This window comes from Rana temporaria, chromosome 2 (genome assembly GCF_905171775.1).
Source record: "Rana temporaria chromosome 2, aRanTem1.1, whole genome shotgun sequence".
NCBI lineage: Eukaryota > Metazoa > Chordata > Amphibia > Anura > Ranidae > Rana > Rana temporaria.
The window spans coordinates 408,636,380-408,663,984 of NC_053490.1; the positions used below are offsets into that span (position 1 = coordinate 408,636,380).

At 40.0% G+C, this 27,605-nt stretch overlaps 1 protein-coding gene and 1 non-coding gene across 2 annotated transcripts in view; both read left to right on the forward strand.

Annotated features, from left to right (window-relative positions):
* LOC120927461 (pseudouridine 5'-phosphatase) overlaps nucleotides 1-27,605 on the forward strand; it is a 372,162-nt gene that overhangs the window by 339,404 nt on the left and 5,153 nt on the right. The gene's annotated exons all lie outside the window — the stretch shown is intronic.
* LOC120929897 lies at nucleotides 314-471 on the forward strand. Its single transcript, XR_005747554.1, has one exon. It is a non-coding gene; the product is annotated as a U1 spliceosomal RNA (small nuclear RNA).

Here is a 27,605-nt window from a genome sequence, read left to right on the forward strand (position 1 = left end):
ATATAGATCGGTGAAGGTGGAATCCTGCTTATCTTATCTTATCGCATGCACAGTGATAAGCAAGGAACAAACGGACACTTGCTATTTAGTCTATTCAGTTTATGGACTTTTTTGTGTGTTTTTCTTTGTGTTCAATGTTTTTTTGTATACTCATTTCACGGATGAGATCATAATACTTTTGCACTATTGCACTTTTCTTATTGGCATTTATTGCACATGCACTTTATTGTGATTGTATACTGTCATTGTGTTTTTTGGATTTTCACTTTTTGTTTATTAGCGCCCCCTATCCACTTTTTCACATACAGTATATATACCTACCTATAAGGCAATATACCATGACCGCAAAGGTGGTTCTCTCAGAGTTATGGTCATCCATTGTACCCCACGTGTGTTGACATCTTGGATTTACCCAAATGTGGGTAAATAAGCTTCATAAATTGTGGTTGTGCTAAGTTAACCTGTCAGACTTTTACTCTTTTCAAAAGGAATGTAAAAAAAAAGTGGCGTTAGATACACTTTTATTCATCAAGTATATTTTAAATGCATATATGGATTTTTTTTTTTACCTGCCAATGGATTTGTATTAGTGTACAGAAATAATTGTGGCCCAAGCACCCATGCCAGACAGTGCAATCAGATTTTTTTTTTTTTTTAATTCTCAATTTTTAAGCAGAAAAACAGAAGACAACCCAATGCAAAGAGAAAACGGCTCATGACACAGTACAATGGAACAATGTAACAAATAGGAGATCACATTAATACAGATGTGTATTAGAAAATGAACTAGACTAGGGCATAAAATACTCAGATCAAACCACAGCAAATAAGATCCGGTGTTCAAAACTGTTGTCACTTGGAAGAAGGCCAACAATAGTACAAAGATTGTATGGATTGCTTCCCTAAGCATTTCAAGTTAAAGCCTTCCCAAGGGTAAGAAAATTAGGAGCAAAATAAGAGGGGGGGGGCACAAAATATGGATGGGGGATGGGTTAGGGTTCCATTGGAGGGCATTTATGAAACCAGAGGGCAACCCTTCAGAAGGTCTGGAGCTTAAGTAAAGCACCTTAAAAGGCCATACATGGATCAAAATTAAGCTTGTTCAGCAGGAAAAGGCCACAATTCAATCCATGTGGGCAGGCTGATTGTATGCAAATTGATTAACTGATCAGCTTGGGTACAACCATCCAGATTTTTTTACATGTGATCATGGCTAGCAGTAATCATTGTGTTCTTCTGGAAGACTCCCTGCCCCCCTCCCCCCAGCAGCAGAACACAGTAACACTATGGGAGGCATTCCACCATCAACCCAGACTGGGTTGATGGGGGAAATCAAGTGATTTCCTTTCCTTCAACCCATGGTGGAAGTGTGGGCTGAATAAGAAGGTCAACCTACAGCCATAGCATTTCCATATTCCTGGGAAAAGGTAAAAATGTATCCAATGAAACCATGTTTTTTCTAAACTTATCCATTTTATTGTGGCAAGTGGATATAGCAGTCAGATCCTTAAAGCCTGCCACATCAGCAAGACACCATGATCAAGATCATTGGATGAAATCACGACCCAAGCTTGGCTGAATGAATAATGCAGCAGCAGCATCATTTTTCAATGGCCAGCATGTTCACTTTGTATGGCACACTTACCTTTCGATTTGTCCTACTTAGCCGTGAAATGTCCATCGTACAGTTGCTGGTCCATCTTCTCTTTCACTTCTTTGGGTACTGTGACACTTCTCTTTGGCCAATGATGATGTAACACATGTGCACAGGACTGCAGTGTACATTTGATAATAAAAAAAATGCTAGGGGCATGGACCAAAGGTTTTTTTTTTTTTACAAAGAGACTTTGCATGACTCTGAATTCTTTTATCCTCAATAATTTGTATTTTTGTATATGCCATGAGGTCAGCATTAATGTGACTCATATTCTTGCACAATGATAGTCACCCACAGTTAAGCCTACTATACACTAGTAGTTTTTTTTTTCTGATGTTAGTACAGTGATCTCCCCTGCTGAGCTAGTGCATTTTGATAGGGGTACAGCCCCCTTGTCAGAACACTTTGGTCAGCCATTGCTTTATAATGTGAATCAGAAACTGGTCAGCTGCTGGTTTTCCAAAATGTGCCATACACACGGACTGAATGCCGGCCATTTTTTTTTTATCATTGGCATGAACTTTATTCTGGGACTTTTTTGATTCAATATAACATCACAGTTATTAGGAGGTTATTGCTTTACGTAAGATTCATATACACTTATAGTTTTTATATATATATATATAAAAAATATAGATACTGTATGTTGGTATAGAGGCGCTGCACATTATTGTATATGTTTCAGTGTCAGTTTTGTATTTAGGCCTATTGCTAGCTGCCTTCTCTATACCTCTAGCACAGACTTCTTTTTACTATTTTCAAAGTTTAGTTTCAGACTATCAAGTCTTTTGAGCATTTTTGTGTAGCACATTTGTTCTCCAAGCACTTACCAGTTAGTGTCATTTGAGCAAACCTATGAATTCTTTGAATTGTGACGTGTTTATACCAGCTGAAAATTTAAATTCTGTGCATTCCTTTTTAGTATCTGTCTCCATTTCAATTGTATTTAATACAAAGCTACCAGATGTGGTTCTAAGTATTTATTCACAGAGCAGTTCTGCAGAGCTTGACTGTACTCATCTGCTACAGAGTGATGTATTAAACAGAAGTATCCCATTTTTAACATGCCAGATAACTATAAGCTTGTGCGTTAAAGACCATAATAAAAATATTTAATTAATTGTAAACACTTTATTTTAGCTATATTATTTATAACATATACATGGGATTCTATCAGCACGTATGTCCATTATATGCTTCACTTATGCTGTGAAGGGATGTGTTTAGGATTTTTTTTTTGTCATTTTTTTGTCATTTTCAGTAACAAAAAAACATATTTTTTTTAACCAGTTCCCGACCCGCTCATGTACATATACGTCAGCAGAATGGCACGGACAGGCACATCAACGTACCTGTACGTGCCCTGCTTGACGGGGGTCGGGGGTCCGATCGGGACCCCCCCCGGTACATGGCGCGGGTCGGTAATCTTCAGGAGCGATCCGGGATGCGGGGGCGGCAGTTCGTTTTTGTCCGCCCCCTCCGGATCGCTCCCCAGCCAATCAGCTTCCTCCCCTGCCCTCCTCTGCCTGCATTGTAAACACAGGCAGAGGAGGAAGTGATGTCACCGCTCCTCCCGCCGGTATTTTCGTCCGGCGGAGGAGCGGAGACATCGCACAGTGAGTACGCAAGCACTACACTGACACACAGACACATAGGCTTACGATCCCCCCCGGTCACCCCCCGATCGCCCCCACCAGCCCCCCCCTGTCACACCGTCACTAAATTGCAGTGATCATTTACTGATCACTGCATTTAGTTTCAGTGTGACAGGCAGTTAGTGTCAGGCAGTTAGTGTTAGGTCCAGGATAGCCCCCCCCCCCCAATAAAGGTTTTAACCCCTTGATCACCCCCTAGTTAACCCTTTCACCCCCCTTTTTCCAGCGTCACTAAGCGATCGTTTTTCTGATCGCTGTATTAGTGTCGCTCGTGCCACTAGGTAGCTAGTTTTTTTTTGAGGTTCGCCGCCATGTTTTTATAGCGTTAGAAAATTTATGGGGGTACCTAACGCTATAAAAACATGGCGGCGAACCTCAAAAAAAACTAGCTACCTAGCGGCACGAGCGACACTAATACAGCGATCAGAAAAACGATCGCTTAGTGACGCTGGCAAAAGGGGGGTGAAAGGGTTAACTAGGGGGTGATCAAGGGGTTAAAACCTTTATTGGGGGGGGGGGTAGGGGGCTACACTGGACCTAACACTTTTAACCCCTTGATCACCCCCTAGTTAACCCTTTCACCCCCCTTTTGCCAGCGTCACTAAGCGATCGTTTTTCTGATCGCTGTACTAGTGTCGCTCGTGCCACTAGGTAGCTAGTTTTTTTTTAGGTTCGCCGCCATGTTTTTATAGCGTTAGAAAATTTATGGGGGTACCTAACGCTATAAAAACATGGCGGCGAACCTCAAAAAAAAAACTAGCTACCTAGTGGCACGAGCGACACTAATACAGCGATCAGAAAAACGATCGCTTAGTGACGCTGGCAAAAGGGGGGTGAAAGGGTTAACTAGGGGGTGATCAAGGGGTTAAAACCTTTATTGGGGGGGGGTAGGGGGCTACACTGGACCTAACACTTTTAACCCCTTGATCACCCCCTAGTTAACCCTTTCACCCCCCTTTTGCCAGCGTCACTAAGCTATCGTTTTTCTGATCGCTGTATTAGTGTCGCTCGTGCCGCTAGGTAGCTAGTTATTTTTTGAGGTTCGCCCGCCAGGTTTTTATAGCGTTAGGTACCCCCATACATTTTCTAATAAAGGTTTTAACCCCTGATTGCCCCTAGAGTTAACCCTTTCACCCCCCTATTGCCAGCGTCACTAAGCGATCGTTTTTCTGATCGCTGTATTAGTGCCGCTGGTGCCGCTAGGTAGCTAGTTATTTTTTGAGGTTCGCCCGCCAGGTTTTTATAGCGTTAGGTACCCCCATACATTTTCTAATAAAGGTTTTAACCCCTGATTGCCCCTAGAGTTAACTCTTTCACCCCCTACTGCCAGCGTCACTAAGCGATCGTTTTTCTGATCGCTGTATTAGTGTCGCTGGTGCCGCTAGGTAGCTAGTTTTTTTGAGGTTCGCCCGCCAGGTTTTTATAGCGTTAGGTACCCCCATACATTTTCTAATAAAGGTTTTTAACCCCTGATTGCCCCTAGAGTTAACCCTTTCACCCCCTATTGCCAGCGTCACTAAGCGATCGTTTTTTTCTGATCGCTGTATTAGTGTCGCTGGTGCCGCTAGGTAGCTAGTTATTTTTTGAGGTTCGCCCGCCAGGTTTTTATAGCGTTAGGTACCCCCATACATTTTCTAATAAAGGTTTTAACCCCTGATTGCCCCTAGAGTTAACCCTTTTACCCCCTATTACCAGCGTCACTAAGCAATCATTTTTCTGATCGCTGTATTAGTGCCGCTAGGTAGCTAGTTATTTTTTGAGGTTCGCCCGCTAGGTTTTTATAGCGTTAGGTACCCCCATACATTTTCTAATAAAGGTTTTAACCCCTGATTGCCCCTAGAGTTAACCCTTTCACCCCCCTATTGCCAGCATCACTAAGCGATCATTTTTCTGATCGCTGTATTAGTGTCGCTGGTGCCGCTAGGTAGCTAGTTAGTGCCAGTAACGCTTACACCCTTTTTTTTTTTTTTTTTTTTTTTTTTTTTTTTTTTTAATTTTCCTTTTTATTTCGTTTCTTTTCCAAGAAAAAAAAGCAAGAAAGTGATACAGGAAACATAAGAAGAGGACTAAGCATAGTCCTATACATCAACATATGTATGGAAATTATATTTATTCTCTCTCTTCAACTCTATTTACTATTCATAATATCTGTATCACTACTAGTTTCAATCCATTCCTCTATAATAGACCAAATACTTTCTACTTCTAAACTAAATTTCAGACTACCCGAGTATTCCATCTCCCACTAAATATCCATTTATTCTTTATCTAAAGTACTAATTCCCTCCTTATTCCCGCAGCACTTCCTTCCTCATTTTATCCCCCCTTTCCTTCCCCCCTTATCCCTACCTCTAGACCCCCTTCTTCCCCCATTCCCCTCCTCCAGCCGTCTATCCTCAGGCCGGAGAGAAGAATTAGGAGAAGAGAAGAGAAAAAAAAAATTCTTAATAAGACAATACAATACACCCCTCCTCCGCTGTCCTCCAACCGTGCGCAAAATGTTCTCTCTCCTATTTTCCTTCTTTCTTCCATCTACTACCCTTTATCTTATTCTCCTATTAGCTTTTTACCTTCCTCCGACTGTAAAAATAATTCCCAAGGTGCCCATATCATTTTAATTTGCTGTTTCTTATCTATTGTTTTTGGGAGGAGTTTCTCCATTATCCCTATTTTCCTTACTTTTTTCAGCCACATAGATATTGGAGGTGCCTCGGGGTCTTTCCATTTTGTTGCAATGCAACTTTTCGCCGCATTTATCAAATGACACATCATTGATCCCTTATATCTCACCGGATATATTTCAGCATGATGTAGTAGAAAAAACGATGGGTCATCTGGAATATGATATTCCGTAAATTCTTGTGTAATTCTCCGTACTGTTTCCCAGAATTGTTGTATTATTGGACATCCCCAAAATGTATGTAGCATTGTCCCTTTCTCCCCACAGCCTCTCCAACATCTATCTGACATTTCAGGAAAAAATGTGTTTAAACGCGCTGGCGTATAGTACCATCTTGTTAATATTTTATAATTTAATTCTTGTATTTTCGTGCATCTTGAAGAATTTAATGCTAAATTTATAATATTTTGGCTTTGTATTGGGGAAAAAACTTGGCCTAAATCTCTCTCCCATTTTACTAGGCTCGACATTCTAAAGTCTTCTGGTGGTGCAGTCAATAATATATACATTTTAGAGACCATATGGGCTAGTGGTTCCTTTCCTCCACAGTACTCCTCAAACTTTGTGAGTGCCCGTTTATACTTTTCTGCACCATCCAGAGTCTCCAGAAAGTGTCGTACCTGTCGCGCTTGCCATATCGGTATCTCACCGCTCCCTCCCCTTTGTGCTATTTCTCCTATTGTCATCCACCCCCTTTCACCCAGAAAGTGGGAGGCTTGAAATCTACCCTTTTCTTTTAATTTCTTGAGTATATGGGATTCCAAACCAGGCTGGAATTCTGGATTTCCTATTATTGGGTAGAGGGGGGAATTATTCGTTGAGAAATTCGGATTATGACATATTTTATTTCCAATCCATAAAGTTGGTCCTATCGTTGGGTGAGTTTTAACTGTAAGGGGTAACGCAGAATAGCACCATATTGCCCTATCTAACGGTACTGGGCACATTTGTTGCTCTATAGTGATCCACAATTTATAATCCCCATGTCTACTCCAATCTGCTATCCTTCCCAACTGGACTGCGTGATAGTACTTTAACATATCCGGTGCTGATATCCCTCCCACCTTCTTGGGTAGGATCAATAATTTCCTACCGATCCTGGGCCTTTTACTCCCCCATATAAATTTTGTAAATAATGCCCGAATTTGATTGAAGTACGACATGGGGATCTGAATTGGTAGAGCTTGAAAAAGATATAAAAACTTTGGCACTACACTCATTTTCAAAATATTAGATCTCCCAAACCAAGAGTGCATCCCTCTACTCCATCCATCTAACATTGTTCTAATTGTACCCAATAATGGTTTAAAATTTAGTTCAAAAGTATCCTTTAAATCTGGTGGCATTTGAGTGCCCAAGTAATTCAATGCCCTCGTCGTCCACTTAAACTTAAAACTAAATTCCAAACCATTCTTAATCGACCCTGGCAGAGCGACCCCCATTGCTTCAGATTTATTATAATTTATTTTAAAGTTTGACATCCTCCCGTAGAGTTCTACTTCTTTCATTAAATTTGGAAGGGATATCTGTGGTTTTGTTAGGGAGAAGAGCATGTCATCTGCGTAAGCCGATACTTTATGTTCCCTCCCTCCCAATTGAATACCCACTATATCTCTGTTCTGTCGAATCTTGTTTAATAATGGTTCTAATGTCAATGCAAATAATAAAGGCGACAGGGGGCAGCCCTGCCTAGTACCATTTGTGATTGCTAGAGGCTCAGAGTACACCCCATTCACTTTTACCAAAGCTCTGGGTCCCGCATACACCCCCTCTATCCACTGAGCCATCCGCTCTCCTAATCCCATTTGTTTTACTGTTCCCAACATAAATTCCCAATTCACTCGATCGAATGCCTTCTCTGCATCTGAGTTCAAGAAAACACTCGATATCTTCTTTTCTTTTACTTGGTTTATTAAGTTTAACACTTTAATAGTACTATCCCTTGCTTCTCTATTTGGGATGAACCCGACCTGATCCAAATGTACCAGTTTAGATAGATAGGGCTGTATACGTGATGCCAAGATCTTTGTCAGAATTTTAATATCTACATTTATTAATGATATTGGTCTATAACTAGTGCATGCCCCTGGATCCTTCCCTTCTTTTGGGATAATCGTAATATGTGCTAGTAACGTCTCCGGGGGTAACATTCTTATTTGTCCTACTGTATTAAACAATTTAGTCATATGGGTCCCTAATAGTGTACTAAAGCTTTTATAATATTGTATGGTGAACCCATCTGGGCCTGGGGCTTTACCATGCTTTATTGTTTTCATTATTGATTGTACTTCCTCCAGAGTAATTGGTTTTCCCAAATCCCTTCGCTCTGGAGGTGTTAATCTAGTCAGACCTGCTGAGGATATATATTTCTCCACAGCCCCAGAGGGGTTCTCCTTCCCTTGAAGGTTATATAACGCGGCGTAGTATTTCCTAAATTCTTGTGCTATTTCTTTTGAAAGGTGGAGTTTTTTATCTTCTTTGGTTTTAATAAATGGGATATATGACCGTGACTGTAATTTTTTCAATTTTTTTGCTAGTAACTTCCCACATTTATCACCTGAATCGTATGTCATCTTCTCTGCATATTGTAAAACCGCTTCAGCCTTATATCTAAGGAGATCCGCTACCTGTCTTCTTAAATGTGTTAATTCAATTCCTATACCCATTTCTGTCTTTTTTTTATGTTGTATCTCCAATCTCTGTATCTTTTCTAATAATTCTTTTATTTGTTTTTCTCTAGCTTTCTTAACTCGGGAACCATGTTTAATTAAAACCCCTCGAATCACTGATTTATGGGCTTCCCAAACTATACCCGGATCACTTTCTTCATTATCATTTGTCTGGAAATACCATGTTATTTCTTTTTTTACATCTTCAATTATATCAGGATTCTGTAGTAGGCTCTCATTTAATTTCCACCTCCGCTCTGACGTCTGAGTTCCCTCTCCCCATGTTATTTCCATTGTTACCGGGGCGTGATCTGTCCAAGTTATATTCCCAATTGAAATGTCCTTTATTAAGTGTAAACACTGATGAGGTATCAGAAAGAGATCTATTCTTGAATATATTTGATGTGGGGTTGAAAAATATGTATAGTCTTTCTCTCCTGCGTGTAATATACGCCATCCATCTACCAACTGAAATTCATGTAGTTTTTGTATGATTCGTTTCCTAATTCCATTTGGTACCGACGACACCCCTACTGAGGTATCTTCCTTTGGGTTTAAAGATATATTCAGATCCGGTATATATTCAGATTCAGTAACGCTTACACCCACGCGCAAAACATACTCCCCCCATATGTGGAATTACACCCCAAAATACATTCTGCTGCTTCTCCTGAGTACGGGGCTACCACATGTGTGAGACTTTTTGGGAGCCTAGCCGCGTACGGGACCCCAAAAAACAATCACCGCCTTCCGGCTTTCTAAGGGTGTAAATTTTTGATTTCACTCCTCACTACCTATCACAGTTTCGAAGGCCATAAAATGCCAAAATAGCACAAAAACTATTCCAAAATGGGGTCATTTGGGGGGGTTGTGTGCCATCTTGGCATTGTATGGCCTTCAAAACTATGATAGGTAGTGAGGAGTGAAATCAAAAATTTATGCCCTTAGAAATCTTGAAGGTGGTGATTGGTTTTCGGGGTCCCGTACGCGGCTAGGCTCCCAAAAAGTCTCATACATGTGGTGCCCCCGTACTCAGGAGAAGCAGCAGAATGTATTTTGGGGTGCAATTCCACATATAACCATGGCATGTGTGAGAAATATATCATTTAGTGACAACTTTGTGCAAAAAAAAATCAGTTTGTCATATTCCCGCAACTTGTGTCAAAATATAAAATATTCCATGGACTCGACATGCCTCTCAGCAAATAGCTTGGGGTGTCTACTTTCCAAAATGGGGTCATTTGGGGGGGTTTTGTGCTATTTTGGCATTTTATGGCCTTCGAAACTGTGATAGGTAGTGAGGAGTGAAATCAAAAATTTGCGCCCTTAGAAATGCTGAAGGCGGTGCTTGGTTTTCGGGGTCCCGTACGTGGCTGGGCTCCCAAAAAGTCCCACACATGTGGTATCCCCGTACTCAGAAGAAGCAGCAGAATGTATTTTGGGGTGCAATTCCACATATAACCATGGCATGTGTGAGCAATATATCATTTAGTGACAACTTTTTGTAATTTTTTTTTTATTTTTATTTTTTTGTCATTATTCAATCACTTGGGACAAAAAAAAAAAATATTCAATGGACTCAACATGCCTCTCAGCAGTTTCCCTGGGGTGTCTACTTTCCAAAATGGGGTCATTTGGGGGGGTTTTGTACTGCCTTGCCATTTTAGCACCTCAAGAAATGAGAGTCATAAAATAAAAGTTGTGTAAATTCCAGAAAATGTACCCTAGTTTGTAGACGCTATAATTTTTGCGAAAACCAATAAATATACGCTTATTGCGATTTTTTTTTACAAAAGGCATGTGGCTGAATACATTTTGGCCTAAATGTTTGACTAAAATTTAGTTTATTCGATATTTTTTACTTTTTGTTATAAGAAAAATCATTTTTTTTCTAAATTTTCGGTCTTTTTCCGTTTATATCGCAAAAAATAAAAATCGCATAGGCAATCAAATACCATCAAAAGAAAGCTCTATTTGTGGGAAGAAAAGGACGCAAATTTCGTTTTGGTACAACATTGCATGACCGCGCAATTACCGGTTAAAGCAGCGGAGTGACAAATTGTAAAAACACCTTGGGTCTTTAGACAGTGTATTGGTCCGGGGCTTAAGTGGTTAAATAACTACCTTATATTAGAAAATACCAGTGTATCTTTCTGTGTCCACTCTATTTTACAACTTGAATCTCAAGAAACTTGCATAAGAGACTTCAACAGACCCGCTCCTCAAAAGTAATCATACCCAAAAGAGGGTTACATAAAAACATAGTAAAAAGAACCCCTTTACTATGTGTCTATACATTTACTATGGCATGTTAATCTGTATATTTTGTAATAAATATTAATTTTACGTGGCACATTTTCTTTTGGATAGGATTAGTTTTGCCCCCATAGCCACTGATTTTCTCTATTTTTCTTCTGAAACCTACTTTAGATCTGGCCTATTTTAAAACACTTATTTTCAAATGCTTTAGTACTGTTTTTTCTGTTTGCTCTTTTTTATGCTATGCTCTGCCATTGGTCTACTTGCTTAGTATCTGTATTTTATTGCCATTTGCTCTGCACTCAATATTATGTGCCCTGCTCCCAGTTAGTTCCATTCTACTTTTGTCTGCTTTTTAATCCATGCGTGAAGATGTCATCCAAATAGCCCCGTCCCAAACCAACCTTTGGTAAAATTTGGTGAAAGAAAGCTAGACCACTAGCGTACAAAGTACATATCATCTGGTAATAAGGGAAGAGAAATAAAAGCAAAACAGGCAACAATATATGTTTACATTGATCAAGGAGAACAGTACATCCAGTCATTCAAAAGTGTTCATGTCTTTTTGAATCTAGAGAAGGAATTGTTTATAATGGATAGGCGTTCAAAAATATTTTTTTTATAAGAAGAAAACTGAACCATGATCAACACTTTGACACGGTTTCCTGTACTTATATAACAAAGGAAAGCTGGGAATTTCAGTTATTCAAGCTAGGATAACTAATCACTTTTAAAATAGAGCTTTAGCTATTGTCTATACTTAAGGTTTATTCACATACTCACATGCCCTGCTAATCCAGTGTTGTTCTGCTGTGATCCATTAATCTGCCGATGCATGTTGATTCCTACAGTGCCATCTTTTTTCTTTACACCATTGGGGTCCAGCTGTCTCCTCTGGGTTTTTGCATCTGGTTTACTTGATGATGGGCTGCCAGATCTGCCCTCCTGTGCCAATGCCCCCAGGTATTACTAACATAGCTATAATAGGAAACTGCTAGAGCAGGAATAAATGGAGCAAGGGGGCGAAGAGCAACAGAAAAGGTAAACATAAAAAAAAGTGTTGACTTTATATGTTACACTGCAGGGGGAGGGTTGCAGTTCAGCAAAGTAGCTTTAGGACTTTTTACAAAATAGAAACCAATCTTTCTTTTGTAAGGGTTGGATTGGGGTGGGCTATATGGATGACATCCTCATGCACAGATTCCAGGTTATGTATATTTTTTAGCCGGCCGGGGCTGAATGCCATCACTTTGCCTATGGTTGATGCTTACACATGGTGCATTGTATGCACAGGTTTATGTGAGTGGTGTGAATAAAGTATTTTAAAAAGTGGTCTGTTTTCTTTTTCTGAATGCTGCATTGTGAAGGAAAGGAGCAGGAGTGACAGATCCAGTCAAGCACACAGGGTTTCATTTTAAGGAGATTGGTGCTGTAATGTATTAAAGGTGTACTGGTTCTATAAACCACTGGATATACAGGAATCCATGTAAACAGGACCAGTGTCTAACTAAGCAGTGGTAGATCCTGCATATATCTCCATACAGGTTTTCTTTAAGGACCCCTCAAAAGATAGGTGCTATGGTAATGCACAGTACCATGCTACAGTGTTTGCACCTCAATGCACTGTAATGAACATTGCACCCACACTGAAGTGCTCCACAACCCATATACAGTGTGTTGTGTGATGTGCTGTATTACAAAAAAAACGAGTACACTTTTCTATATGTTACTATGTGCCAGCCCATTCAAAACATACCGCCTGCTTCAACCTATGGAAACGCGTTGGGGAGGAAATGCTACAACTTAAATCTCCCCCATTGTGTTAGCGCTAAGCATTATATGAAAAGGATCTAGAATCTAATTTGATAACATTGATTAGATGCAGTTCAAAATGTCATCAATTTTATGTGAATGCAGTATAACTGTATTGTCTTATGTATAAAAGCCTAACATAGTTTTCACAGTTGATTTGACAACCTACGTTTTCATGTAGCTTTTAATATGACATGTAATACGAAGATTAAGAGCATTTGCAAGCTTTACAGTCCAAGCAATGAACAGTATAACAGCATACTCTCCCTAAGGTTTAGAATGACACGCTAGTCAAAAGAGCTAAATGAATAATTTCACCAAACATAAAAACAATTGTAAACCTACTGCCATTAGGGAATGTTATTTAACACTAAGCAGAATAGCTGGTATTTATAAAGCTCTCTCTGCAGCACAAAACAGTGTCCATTGGGGTACAAAACAGCAGTATGTACAGCTAGTAACAGTAATCCTAGATAAAATAAACACATGTAGTCCATGCTTTTTAGCCTTTTTCCAATATAAGGAGTAAACATTTAGCTGTAACATCATAATTACCGTTATCTATTTTTAAAGTGGCTTGTTGCTGATCGTAAAAGGGAAAGCAGTCATGCACACCGCAAAACCCCATATCTTACTGATATACTAGCCATGTAACAATAATGCATGAAAACTTGAGTGTAAAAGAGGTAACATTCTCTGGAATAAATCCTAATGGATCCTCAGACCGCTGTGATTTTTTTTCTTCTCTCAACAGAATGTACTGTATGTATTAACACAAAGACAGCTTATTTCTCATGGCTATACATAAAAAGATAGATATGAGCAGGAACCACATAATCCAAAAATGGTTATAGATGTGTTCATGTTCTAGAGATGCACATGCTGTGTTGTGATCCTTAACCATAAAGGTGATGATGCTTAATGTCAATAAAAAAAAGGCAATTGCAATTGTGATGGGCAGAAACTATGAAGGATGGAACACTGTAATAAGTGGAGACTGTAAAGGCAAAATTGTATGTCACTTGCTGTAGATTGAAAGCCAAAACCTTTTAGTAAGAAATTGTTAAAAAAAACATCAGTTTTTTTTTCTTTTTCTATTTGTGCTCAACTCAACATTTACCTTATACTCTGTGCTGTAGACCCAACAGAAGCAATGTCTCCAAAGTTCGATAAACCGCCTCTGTTCGATATAACAGGTGTCCCTAATGGAAGATTTTTGGTGGCAACTCAAAATTTTGGTGTGTGTATGCATATCTTTTTCAAAATAGTTCCCTTTCAAAGTTCATTTTGGCACACTGTAGTAGAGGGAATTGGGGATTTGCATCACTGTGATCCAACTTTGCATAACACATCTATATACTGAGAGTTTATACCCAGTGAAGTGAACAGCCTCAAATGATACACAGGGATGAAACAAAACCTACACAGGTTTTACTTGTATATCTGCTGTCCTTCCCTTTCTATACTCTTTGGAAAGTGCAGATCATGTTTCAAATCTTTCTTTCTCTTTCAGCAGTGGGTGGGGTGTCTGGGCTTAAACTGTTTGGAGGAAAGGCACACACCCTCCTCCTCATAGGCAGAGGAATGAAGGAACATGCAGAGCTGTATTGTGAATAGATCAGCTCTCTGCTCATCTCCCTCTAAGCTCCCTCCACGACACAAATTTGCAGCTAATGTTATCTGATGTGTCAGAGAACTTGTCAGAAGTGACTGCTGATAACAAAGAAAGGAAGCACCCTCTGGTGCTTCCTTTCTTTGTTATCAGCAGTCACTTCTGACAAGTTCTCTGACACATCAGATAACATTAGCAACACTAGACACTAACATTAGAAACCACACTTGGAGCTTTGGAGAGATCTAGGTAAACACTACCAATATATGTGCCTAGGTCAAATTTAATGAATGGGGTTTACAACCACTTTAAGATTTGATGTGTGAATCCTTGAAAACGATCTAGTTTTCTGCACAAGCGGCGTGATTTGACATTTTGTATAAATTATAATAATAAAAATCACCTCATTTAACAAAACTTGTGATGCTAATATAGTATTGCTTCAGTAATAAATCTAGATTAAATTATTCAGGTTTTGGAAACCACATTGTAAAAAGAGGTTTTAGAGACAAGCTGCTAATAATCAGAGGTATAGTGTGTGCAATTATTTTGTTCTGAATTATTTGTTTAACGAATTTCAACAAATTCGTTAATTCGGAAATATCCAAATTAACAAAAATCCATTTCACAAATGTAATAGTTACTACAAACACTATGCTGATATTTTAACCCCACAATTACCTACCATGTTTAATGGTGTCCTCAATGGCAACCACTTCCCAGAAGAAATTACCTTAGCCAATATGTCCCTGCTACCAAAACCCCTCAAGGGCCATTTACTCCCACAAAGCTAATGTCCTCAATATATTTAGTCAAGCTTTGGCTCATAGGCTAGCTGCTATTATTGAATCTCTAACCTATTCTGCTCAATCAGGATTTATTCCTAATAGGTTCATTACCAATAACATTTGCCTTACCATGAACATTCTTCAGAACAAATTACACACAAAACAGGTTACTAAGCCCCAACATAAATAAAGCCTTTCATAGTGTACTCTGGCCCTAGCTATTCTCAGTGCTGCAACATATGGGCTTTAAATATGAGTTTCTAACAGGGGGTACAAGTCCTCTATCACTCTCCACGGACGAGAATAAATTTACCATGTTGCAATTTGGATTTCTTCATGCTGAGCAAAGGTACCCGTCATGGATGCCACTATTGTTCGCCTTGACACTAGAACCCCTGGCACTAGCTATTAAAAGACAACCAGATATATCGGGATACCTTGGTAAATCTCAGTTTAAACTCTGCATGTATGCAGACAATGTTATGCTTTTTCTGACTTGGCCCCATTTTTCTCTACCCAACCTATTCTCTATACCATCTAAATTTGCCTTTATATCTGGACTTTCGGTCAATATCACTAAATCTACAGCTCTCCCAATTAATATACCGATTGCCCAGTGTGAAGCCCTCCGAGGATCCTTTCCATTCCAATGGTCTGTTGATAAAATAGCATATCTTGGAATCTATGTCACACCACAGTTATCTTCCATTTGTGCTGCAAATTATCCTCCATGTGTATCTTGTCTCCGAAACTTACTTAAGATTTGGCGTTCTTATCCAATCTCATTCCTAGGGAGGGCCATCAAAATGAAACTATTACCTAAAGTGTGTTATCATTTTAGAGCTCTCCCCATCACCATTCCAAAATCTTTTAGTGATAACCTTCAAAGAGATGTTAATAGGTTTATTTGGCAAGATAAGCACCAGTCAGTCTGCTGGTGGGCTTGGGCTATCTAATCTATGGTTATATTTTCTAGCGGCTCGCTTCTCACAAATAACCCAGTGGAATATCCCAAATTTGAATGTTCCTTTGGTGAGATTTAAAACCAGCTCTTTCTGCCCCTATTATCTCCCAAGCATTCTATGGTCAACCTCCAGCTAACATAGGCTCATCTATTTTAAAATCATGGTTGCCCAATCACTAACCCTTTGGAATTGTTATAAGACCAAACTCAGTCTGGTATCCTCTGTACCTTCAAATTCATCCTTTTTAGAAGAACCTACATTTACCCCAACCTTTGACTCTCCGGAGAGCTTTTCAGGGTGGCTGACTAATTCCCTTATCACTTTAGCAGACCTCCAAATAGGGGGAACATTCACTACTTTTAACCTTTTATGCACACAAAAACAAATACTGCATCAGGAATTTTATCACTACCTACAAATTAGACATTTTGATACCTCCCATTATAGCCTTTCTCCAACCTCTCCAATTAATTTTTTTGAACAGCTTTGCCATAACTGTCCCAGAGGCAAGGGCTGTATCTCATATCTCTATAAATCTGCTATTGCTTTAAATTTTTCCAGTGTGCTCCCTTATATATTAACAAATTGGAAGCTGACTGTGCTACACAATTTACTATGGAGAACTAGGATATTATGCTGGATAATTTGCGTAAATGCACCAAATCTCTTGTAATTGGAGAAACCGCATTTAAAGTATTGACAAGGTGGTATTACACCCCCCTTTACACAACCCTTTTCAGGGTTGTCCACTTATAGTTTCCTTCAAACATACATTCTAGGAATGCAAGCAACTCTCTTCTGTATGGAATAAGATATCCGCTATTGCCTCAGCGATATCAGGCATGCCGTTAAATCTTACAATATCAATGTGCCTTATAGGAGCTTCAATTCCGAGTGTCTTGCGAAAAGAAGAGAGACCAATTAGCACTATATGTGTGTCAACTTTATGGGCCATTGCTCTACATTGGAAGTCCTTAATGGTCCCCTTGACCACAATATTAGATCGAGTTGATGGGGTTATGTTGATGGAAAGGATCCTATATACCCTACAAGATAAGAGGTACCTATTTAATCGCAAGTGGGAGGCTTGGAAGACCCATAGGCAAATCCTGGTACCCTAAAATGCTATAGTATGTATCACGGTGACTTATATGACCATGAGTTGAAGGATCAATTACATTTTTGACTTTCAACATACCTATATCTGTACAACTGTTGTTTCATATCCCCCGGAGATTCGCTGTATGCTTCTGTATTGTTTGTTTTATGATTTAAACCTATATTTGTGGCATATACACCTTTTTGTATATTGTCATGATAATATGTATTTTATATACTTTAATAAAACGTTTGTAAATAAAAAAAAAAAAAATTAAACATTTTTCAAATCCCTAAAATGCCAGGACAGCAACAAACCTAATGTGTGTGTGTGTGTGTGTGTGTGTGTGTGTGTGTGTGTGTGTGTGTGTGTGTGTGTGTGTAAAAGTGCTAAACTCATAGAAGTTGGTTCTGATGGATCTTCAATGAAGTGATTTTTTTCTTAAAAAGAAGCAGATCCATGGCTAGGTGCCTTTAGTGCTGTCAGGAGACATTATTCTTAATCAAGCCTTAACACAGGTCTCCTAGTGCATTCTGTCATGATTTTATAACATCAATTGCTCTAGCTCTAAAGAAGTTTTTTTTCTCCTGAAACTTGTTGGTTGTATTTGATGCTGTTAACCATTAAATGTTTCAACAATTCGCTCCAGTGAGTGGAGACTTTATTCATTTGAAAAATGAAGAAAGCTAATGAAATTGTATTTATGTTTTGACACAGTTGTCATTTTAACATGTTATTTCTCACATACAGCATGGGCATACTTATAGGTAGATTCACAAAGAGTTAGGCTGGCTTATCTACAGATAAGCCGACCTAACTCTGAATCTAAGCCGCCCTATGTTTAAGTGTATTCTCAAACAGAGATACACTTAAACATACCTAAGATAGGCTGGCTTGCGCCATTCTATCTTAGGCTGCAATGTGTCTTTTGCCCGCTAGATGGCGCTGCAATTGCGGCCGGCCTAGATTATGTAAATGAGGGGCTACGCCGATTCCCGACGATTTACGAGCGTACGCCGGGCCTACACCGTCGAGTTACGTAGTTTCCGTACGCGATAGGCCGCCTAAAGTTATTCCACCTATGAGGTGGAATAACAATGTTAAGTATGGCCGCCTTTCCCGCCGCGAGGTTCGAATTTTTTACGTCGTTTGCGCAAGTCGTCCGCGAATCGGGATTTACGTCGTTTACGTACGCGTCAAAATCAATAGGCCCGTACGGCCTACTTAGCTGCAATGCGCACTGGGAAATGTATTCGCCCGGCGCATGCGCAGTGTAAAAAACGTCAAAAAACGTGAGGTCAAGCCTCATTTCAATAATACACGCCCCCCTCACAGTCATTTGAATTAGGCGCGCTTACGCCCGCTCATTTTAGGCTACGCCGCCTAAAATTTGAAGGTAAGTGGTTTGAGAATCACTTTTAACTTAAATAATTTAAGGCGGTGTAGCCTAAAAAGAGTAGGCTAGGCCGTCCTAATTTTAGGCGCCCATACGTGAATCTACCCCTCAAAACACATGTTTCTACTCCTGTTACTGGTGCTGGCTGGTTGTTGATCAGGACACTGATTGTGGCTGACACTGGTACTTGATGACACTGTTAAGCTAAGTTCACACGTGCAGCCAAGGAGCGTTAAAAAAAAGGCAGTTGATCTGCATTGTTACTGCTGTCCGCTGACAAGTTAGCATTGCAGCTGGACAGTGCTGTACACATTGCTGCAGACATGATGCTTTACAGCACAGCATACATTATACAGCATGTAGTGCCACCTCCCAAACATGATCATTGGATGAAAGGGGTTATGCTGAAACCATGTGCCATACGCTTGGCATGCAGTTGCGGTATGGTAGTTTCCCCTTACGGTAAAAAATAACAGGCATTCAGGAGGCAGCAGTATCACCTCTTGAACACCATGGGAACTGCTGCTCTATCACCCTTTGAAAATTGGTTCACCACAAATTGCTTTCAGAGGGGTGTCGCACCTGTGAATAAGTTCTTGCTGCTGCTGGCTGGTGATCAGGATACTGATTGTGGCTTACAATGGTGCTTGGTGACACTTGTACTGGTGTGACTGGTGATTAGGGCACTGATTATGGCTGACACTGATACTATATGAAACTGGTACTTGTGCTGGCTGGAGATTAGGACACTGATTATGGCTTGTACTGGTGCTAGGTGACACCTGTACTGGGGATCTGGGGATCAGAACACTGGTACTGACTGACATAGGTGGATGATGTCATTGGTACCCGTGCTGCTGGTGGGCAAGGTTTCCCTTTTTCCTCATAACCAATTCATATATGAGAGGAAATTAAGAACCAGCTGCTGTGTCATGTGGTACTAAGACACTGAGAATGTTCTGTACCTTTTGTTTTGTGATATGATGTGTCCAATGGTGGGCATTCCTTGAGGGCATGCAAGAGCAGTGTAATGCTCAGAAGCATGCCATCCCATTTTTTCCATTTTTTCCATTTTTTCCAATGTACAAGATGTTAAGCCATCTAGGTCATTGATGGAGAATGTTTGTAAACCTCCAAGATAATGACATCTTGAAGAGAATTTAATTGAAGTAAGTAATTCTAATGAATGAGTTTGATCTTTTAATCAATTCAGGTGTTAGTTTAATCCTAAAAAAAATCACTGAATATTGGCTACCTGTTCTCCATAACAAAATTCAGTAAAATAATGCTGACCAGAAGAAGAGTGGTTTATGCTCACAAGACTGGAAAAGGTTACGCAGTTTTTTTCCTAGGACATTGGCTTTCATTAGTATTCTTCAGAAATATAAAAATGTAGAACTGTTGATTTTCTTGATTAAAAGTGCATGTCCTACAAAGACCAGTGTGAGGAATTATTGCATAAATCCTGAAACAGATGACAATCCTGGTTACGGCTGAGAACGTAAAGACATCTTTTGCTCTTGATAACACCTATGTTCATGATTTTACAGTAAAAAATACAGCACAAGTGCACATAGGAAACTAGTGTTGATTTTATTTTATTTTTTAAAACACTACATACTGAGCCTGGATCCCAACTGTAATCCTTAGTTTAGGGTTTATAATGGTGTGACTGTGTTACAAAATACTATATACAGGATATGGGTAAATAGTTTATATAAAGTATATATGTACAGTAAATTCAATTTCAGAGGTTCTCAAATCCCAAATGTAACTATGTAATAATTTTGCTTCATATACTACACATGCAATGTTATGCTGTATATCACTGAGGTAGTGGAGTCTGTGTCTCCAGACAAATGTAGGGTCTAAAAAGAGCTAAGGAGCTGGGTCTAAGTAACCGCTTGCTTTTCAGCAGAACATCCCACAAGGGATGATGGGCGTTGGTGCTGACAGCTCCCAGGCGGTGGCCCTTGGATTTACTGAGAATGGCAACAGCTAACAGGAGGAAGAAATGGAGTTTGGTACAAAATTGGCAGGCAAGGTCAGGGTCAAGGAGGCAAAAGGCCAGGGCATCTGGATAACTGGGATTATGGAGAAATGGCCAATTGTCAGTGCGGACAGATAACAAAGATTGTCAAGAAACAGGCAGAGGTCCTAACTGGATATAAGCGCTGAAACAGAGGTGACTGGGAACAGATAGGTTACTTGCTCACTTAACTCCCAAGTGCTCTGAGCATGTTTAACCACTTCAGCCCCGGAGGATTTGGCTGCCCAATGACCAGGCCATTTTTTGCGATTTCAGCACTGCGTCTCTCTAACTGACAGTTGCGCGGTCGTGCAACGTCGCTCCCAAACAAAATTTACGTATTTTTTCCCCCCACAAATAGAGCTTTCTTTTGGTGGTATATGATCACCTCTGTGTTTTTTTTTTTGCACTATAAACAAAAAAAGAGCAACAATGTTGAAAAAAAAGCAATATTTTTTACTTTTTGCTGTAATAAATATCAACCAAAAATATATAACATTTTTATTTTTTCCTCAGTTTAGGCCGATATGTATTCTTCTACATATTTTTTGGTAAAAAAATCCCAATAATCTACAAAATAAGGGATAGTTTTATGGCATTTTTATTAATATTTTTTTTTATTAGAAATGGCGGCGATCTGCAATTTTTATTGTGACTGTGACATTATGGCGGACACATCAGACACTGTTGATGCTATTTTGGGACCATTGTCATTTATACAGCAATCAGTGATATAAAATGCACTGATTACTGTGTAAATGACACTGGCAGGGAAGGGGTTAACCACTTTGGGGCGGGGAAGGGGTTAAGTGTGTCCTAGGGAGTGATTCTGACGGTGTGGGGGCTGGTCTACAAGTGACACAACACTGATCACTGCTCCCGATCACAGGGAGCAGTAGATCACTGTCCTCTCACAAGGCAGAATAGGGACATGCCTTGTTTACACAGGCATCCCCCTGTTCGGCCTCTCCGTGACACGATTGCCGGCCCCCGGCGGACATCATGGAGCTAGTGGCGGCGTGTGCCCGCACGGCGTGAGTTTCAAAGCAAAGTACCTGTACGTTGCTTTGCGCACAGGAGCCATTCTGCCGACGTATATCTACTGAGAGCGGTCAGCAAGTGGTTAAATAACTTTCTGGGACATGAACTCAGAGGTAGTTTCCAGCTGCCCTTCACGCTGGGAACCAGCAGAGGGAGAGCGCAAATATCTAGTCTTACAGACAGGAAAAGACCTAATGCTCCTTCTGGGGATTTAAAAAGCTGTTGCACAGATGAACAGGAATAAATGATGGGATCTAAGAGTAAAACAGCAGAGTGATCCTGCAGAGACTGCTCTGAAGCATGAACAGCTGTGGACAGTGACACAAGATGGTTTTGGAGACTGCAAACTGTCAGGGTATCAATAATTCTGTAAAAGAAAAAATGCCGGTGCATCCCACACATTTTACCCTCTCTGTGATAAAAGGTTTAAGCTGTTAGCCGCCCGTAACATCATAATTATTGTGAGCTATTTTTATTGTATCTTTCTGTTGAAGGTAAAAGAGCAATCATGCATACAGCTCAGCCACATATGTTGCAGATATAGCGTTTATGTAACAATACTCAATAGTGAGTAAAAACAGCAACTTTCTGTAGTGGGTGTACAAAAAGTAATATGATCTGGAATAATCCTAATATATTCTAAAAGATTTTCAAAAATGTATGACTTCAAGTGACCTTCCACATATATATTAATGCTAAGACAAAATCATTGCCCTGCTAGAAGATTATAAGACAAATTTATATGTGTCTATGAATTAGGCTACTAGACAAATGAAGGCAACTGTTTAAAAAAAAAACTGTGCTTTTGTAGTTGTCTGTGATGCTGTTTTTTGCATAGCTTAAAACCCTTGTCATTTTATGTGATGCTGTTTTTGGGTAGTGTTGCATAAGTTAATACCCCGTATTATAGATTTCTCTTCACATTTTCTTTTTGAAATGCAACAGGAAGTGAGAGGAGTTTTGCTCTTTATCAGCTGTCATTAGGGCAAGTATCTCCACAGTAGGGATGAGCTCCGGCGTGTTTGCACAGTCCACGTGCAGAGCCCGCCAGGAAGTCTGCACGGCACTACACTAATCACAGCCAGGGAGACATATTCCCGATACTCGGCTGCAGAGATTGGGAAATGTCTCCCTACCTATGGTTAGCGCAGCGCCGTGCAGACATCCTGGCGGCCTCTGCACATGGACTGTGCCAACACGCCGGAGCTCATCCCTACTCCACAGGAAGATTTCCCCTTTCTCCTGTTTCCATGACCGCTCAAAAAATTGCCATCACTTCCTGAACAGAAGACAATGGGCCAGTGGTGATTTTGCATTTCCCTAGTAGGGATACAGACAGTAATATCATCCTGACAAACGGCATAACCCTTCTTCATTCTATACAAAAATAAATGTAAAATGTATTTTGGCCTTGCATACAGTACGCTTTATTTTAATAAGGAAATAGCACTTTTATTATGTGAGTTTAGGGGTTCGTGGAGGCAAGTTTTTAATTTATTAACTTTTTTTTGATGGATGTGTCTTTTTTCAACCTAACTATGTAACTATGCTAACTTAGTAGAGTGTTTACTCTACATAATCATTTTGGATGTTGTGCTAGATTATACAATTTTTATTTTTGCGGTATAAAAGTTGAAAAATAAAGAATTTTGTCTACTTGGATGCTGGAACCACCCTTTTCTGACTCTAACTTCTCATGGTACTCTTTATAAGCAGTCTAATGTGACAAAATAATGAACAGAGAATAGTACTGTATAAATATCAAAAATTAAAAAAATCTGGGGCACCTGTGATGCTCTTAAATTGAGCCCCTGGAAATATCAATAGCTTAAAGGATAAAGTTCACCTTTTGGAACATGTAACATGTTTTATCCGTATTTAGGGTTTCTGCTTATCCCCCAAATCCTCCCCTCATTGTGGGAGCAGGTGGGCAATGTCCTCCCTACACCCACTGTTACAATTTAAAAGCTGCACGGCCATGCAGGGCTCCGCTCACACAGCCTTGTCATTCATTCACAGTTTCCTGTTAATTCATGTATTCTAAATACTGTCATGGCAGACAGCTTAGTTCTGAATGAACCCTCTTGGGCATGGAGTTCACCAGAGCTTCACAGGTTGCCACTGGAGGCCTCATCCATTCCTCCATGATGACATCATGGAGCTGGTGAATGTTAGAGACCTTGCGCTCCTCCACCTTTCATTTAAGGATGCCCCGCGGATGCTCAATTGGGTTAAGGTCTGGAGACATGCTTGACCAGTCTATCGCATTTACCCTCAGCTTCTTTAGCAAAGCAGTGGTCATCTTGGAGGTGTGTTTGGAGTGGTTATCATGTTGGAATACTGCCCTGTGGCCCAGCCTCTGAAGGGAGAGAATCGTGCTCTGCTTCAGTATGTCACAGTACATGTTGGCATGCATGGTTCCCTCATTGAACTGGAGCTCCCCAGATGCTGGCAGCATTCATGCAGCCCCAGACCATGACACTCCCACCACCATGCTTTACTTTAGGCAAGACACACTTGTCTTTGTACTCCTCACCGGGTCGCCACCACACACACATGAAACCATCTGAACCAAATACGTTTATCTTGGTCTCATCAGACCACAGGACATGGTTCCAGTAATCCATGTCCTTAGTCTGCTTGTCTTCAGTAAACTGTCTGCTGGCTTTCTTGTGCATCATCTTTAGAAGAGGCTTCCTTCTGGAACAGCAGCCATAAAGACCAATTTGATGCAGTGTGCAGCGTATGGTCTGAGCACTGATGGGCTGACTCCCTACCCCTTCAACCTTTGCAGCAATGCTGGCAGCACTCATACGTCTAGATATGACGCTGAGCACACTCACTCAACTTATTTGGTCGACCATGGCGAGGCCTGTTCTGAGTGGAACCTATCCTGTTAAACTGTTGCATGGTCTTGGCCACCATGCTGCAGCTCCATTTCAGGGTCTTGGCAATCTTCTTATAGCCTAGGCCATCTTTATGTACATCAACAATTTTTTTTCAGATCCTTCGAGAGTTCTTTGCCATGAGGTGCCATGTTGAACTTTCAGTGACCAGTATGAGAGAGTGAGAGCAATAACACCAAATTTAACACACCTGAGACCTTGTAACACTAATGAGTCACGCGACTCGGGGGAGGGAAAATGGCTAATTGAGTCCAATTTGGACATTTTCACTTAGGGGTGTACTCACTTTTGTTGCCAGCGCTTCAGACATTAATGGCTGTGTGTTGAGTTCTTTTTAGGGGACAGAAAATTGACACTGTTATACAAGCTGTACACTCACCACTTTACATTGAAGCCAAGAGTCATTTCTTCAGCGTTGTCACATGAAAAGATATAATAAAATATTTACAAAAATGTGATGGGTGTACTCACATTTGTGAGATACTGTATATGCATCCTAAAATGAAAGGCATGTCAGGATACAAATCTAAAATCTAAAATACAAATTTCAGAGGACGTTCGTTGTTGTAACTGATATAGAATATATAGTATGTGTAGGAATATAATATTTATCTGAATTCCTTGTGTATTTTTGTTGGTTACAGACCGCCACTAGCAGGGTTTGCTAGAGAGGTATAACGCTTTTGTTATCAAAGCAGTATTGAAATAAATAAAAAATAAAAAGACAAGAAAAGGCTGACAGGCAGGGCTTTTCATAACAGAAGGGGCCCTAGTGGTGCCCAGGAACCCATGCTTTAAACGTGTTCAGCCAACATGGTCTGTGTTTAAAAAATATAGACACAAACTTTGCATGACATATGACAAATTAGGAAGTCATGCATCAGATGCATATTTTTTGATTAATTGCTATTTTGCACAGGAGTTGTTTTATCACAGGAGTTGTTTATGTATTTGCATCAGATGCAATAGAATATTTATTATTTATTTTAGTGTAGTAAGCGCCACATCTATCCCAATTTTTTACGTCAAAATTAGGAAGAGCTTAGAGTGCAGTCTTGTGTTTGAGACCATCTATATCTATATTTTGGGGACATCCTTGTTTTGTTTTCTATTTCGCCTTGTGCTGTCAAACATTTCTTGTTGGTTCTTTTTACACTGTAAGAAAAAAACACACCTAAAATTGAATGAGCCTTGGACCTTATTGCCATGTAAGGGGTCTTAGAAGGTCAATAATATTATAAAGTGTATGCATGCTACATTATGTGGTTTTGCATATGTCTAATTATTGAAACCAAAGCTCAATTTCCCTAACACAAACCAGGGGCCTGGTTCCAGATTATGGAGGTTGTAACGGTCACCATCGTTTACGATATCCCATTCCATCGCCCCACGACAGCTTATCCGACAATCCAGCCGACAGGCACGACCCATTCCATTTCCCAGAATAACCGAGACACAAGCTCTGGTTCTGGTTCCAAAATGAATGAATGCTTTAACCTGCCTGGCGGTCTTCCCGTGTCTGACACGGGGTTAGATTTTCCTGCTGCGAGCGGTAACCCCGTGTCAGCCACGGGCTTGCCTCGCTAGATCCACAGGCAAAGTTACTTACCTTGTCCCTGGATCCAGCGATGCCACCGCGCTGTGTGAGCGAGCGGGACCTCGCTCGATTCACACAGTGCCTCCGTGTGACGCCGATCTCCGTTCCCTGCGACGTTACGACGCACGGGGACGGAGAACGGCGCCAAATTCAAAAAAGTAAACAAACACCTTACATACAGTATACTGTAATCTTATAGATTACAGTACTGTATGTAAAAAAAACACACCCCCCCTGTCCCTAGTGGTCTGTCCTGTGTCATGCATGTCATTTTATATAATAAAAACTTTTCTTTCTCCCTGCAAACTGTAGATTGTCCATAGCAACCAAAAGTGTCCCTTTATGTCAAAAATAGTTTTAGATCAGCTAAAAAACAGCGATAATAAATTATAATCACTTGCAGAATTGTGCGATAGCGATTTGTGGGGAAATTCGTCATAAAAAAAAAAAAAAATAATGACAGCAACAATTCTGCAACTGAGCAAATTTCAGTGATTTTGATTTGATTACATTATTGAATAATTTTTATTATAATTATATTATTATTTGTTATAATTATTTATAATTATTTATTATATTATAATTTATAATTTTGTTTTTAAAAAAATGTCATACCCGGGATGCCTATTAGAAGCTTGTTTGGTCAGATTTAAGTGAGTTATTTCTAAAAATTACAGACCTACAATATAAAACGCCAAATTTCCTTGCAAATAATGGTACCGCTTTTAGCATGTTTTTTCTGACAGAATCATACCGCCAGGGAGGTTAATGGTTAGCTCTCAGGTTTTTATACAGTTACAAACATGCTACAGTAGTCACAGGGACAATAATACTCTCCAATCCACATCCAGACAGACATCCTGGCACCGCATTTAGAGGAGGTAATTACTAGAGTTAACAAGTCACGTTCCACATCTTATCATCAATAGACTTTTCACACAAAACAGTGTCATTAGCATGACACAATGAAAGGTCTGCAGAAGCAGACCTAATTAGCACAATGGACACAGAATGCAATCACAGCAAAACACTTAAAACATCCCATAATAGGCAGCCAGGCTGGCTCTCAAGCTTCAATCCACATCACCACAGTAGCACACTTAATTAGCATCTCAACAGTCTAGGTTAAGCATTGAAGGAGACACTCTTATTGACTTGTTGGGGGTCAGAATGAAAGCACTTGTAATATATCCAGATCTCCTGCAATACATGAATTATCATTTCTCAGTCATCCTATGCCCAAAAGGGGCATAGGATGACCCTAGACCCAAGCGTCATTAGTGAAGCTGGCACAGGAGCACCCCCCATCCTTCAAAAGTCTCTGCGTGTCACGGGCCATTCCGTTACAGAGGTAAATAACACTTAAGATTGACTGGAGCTGCACAAGCCAGATCATAACAAACATATGAACCATTGGCAGGATGGATTTTAGGAAATTCA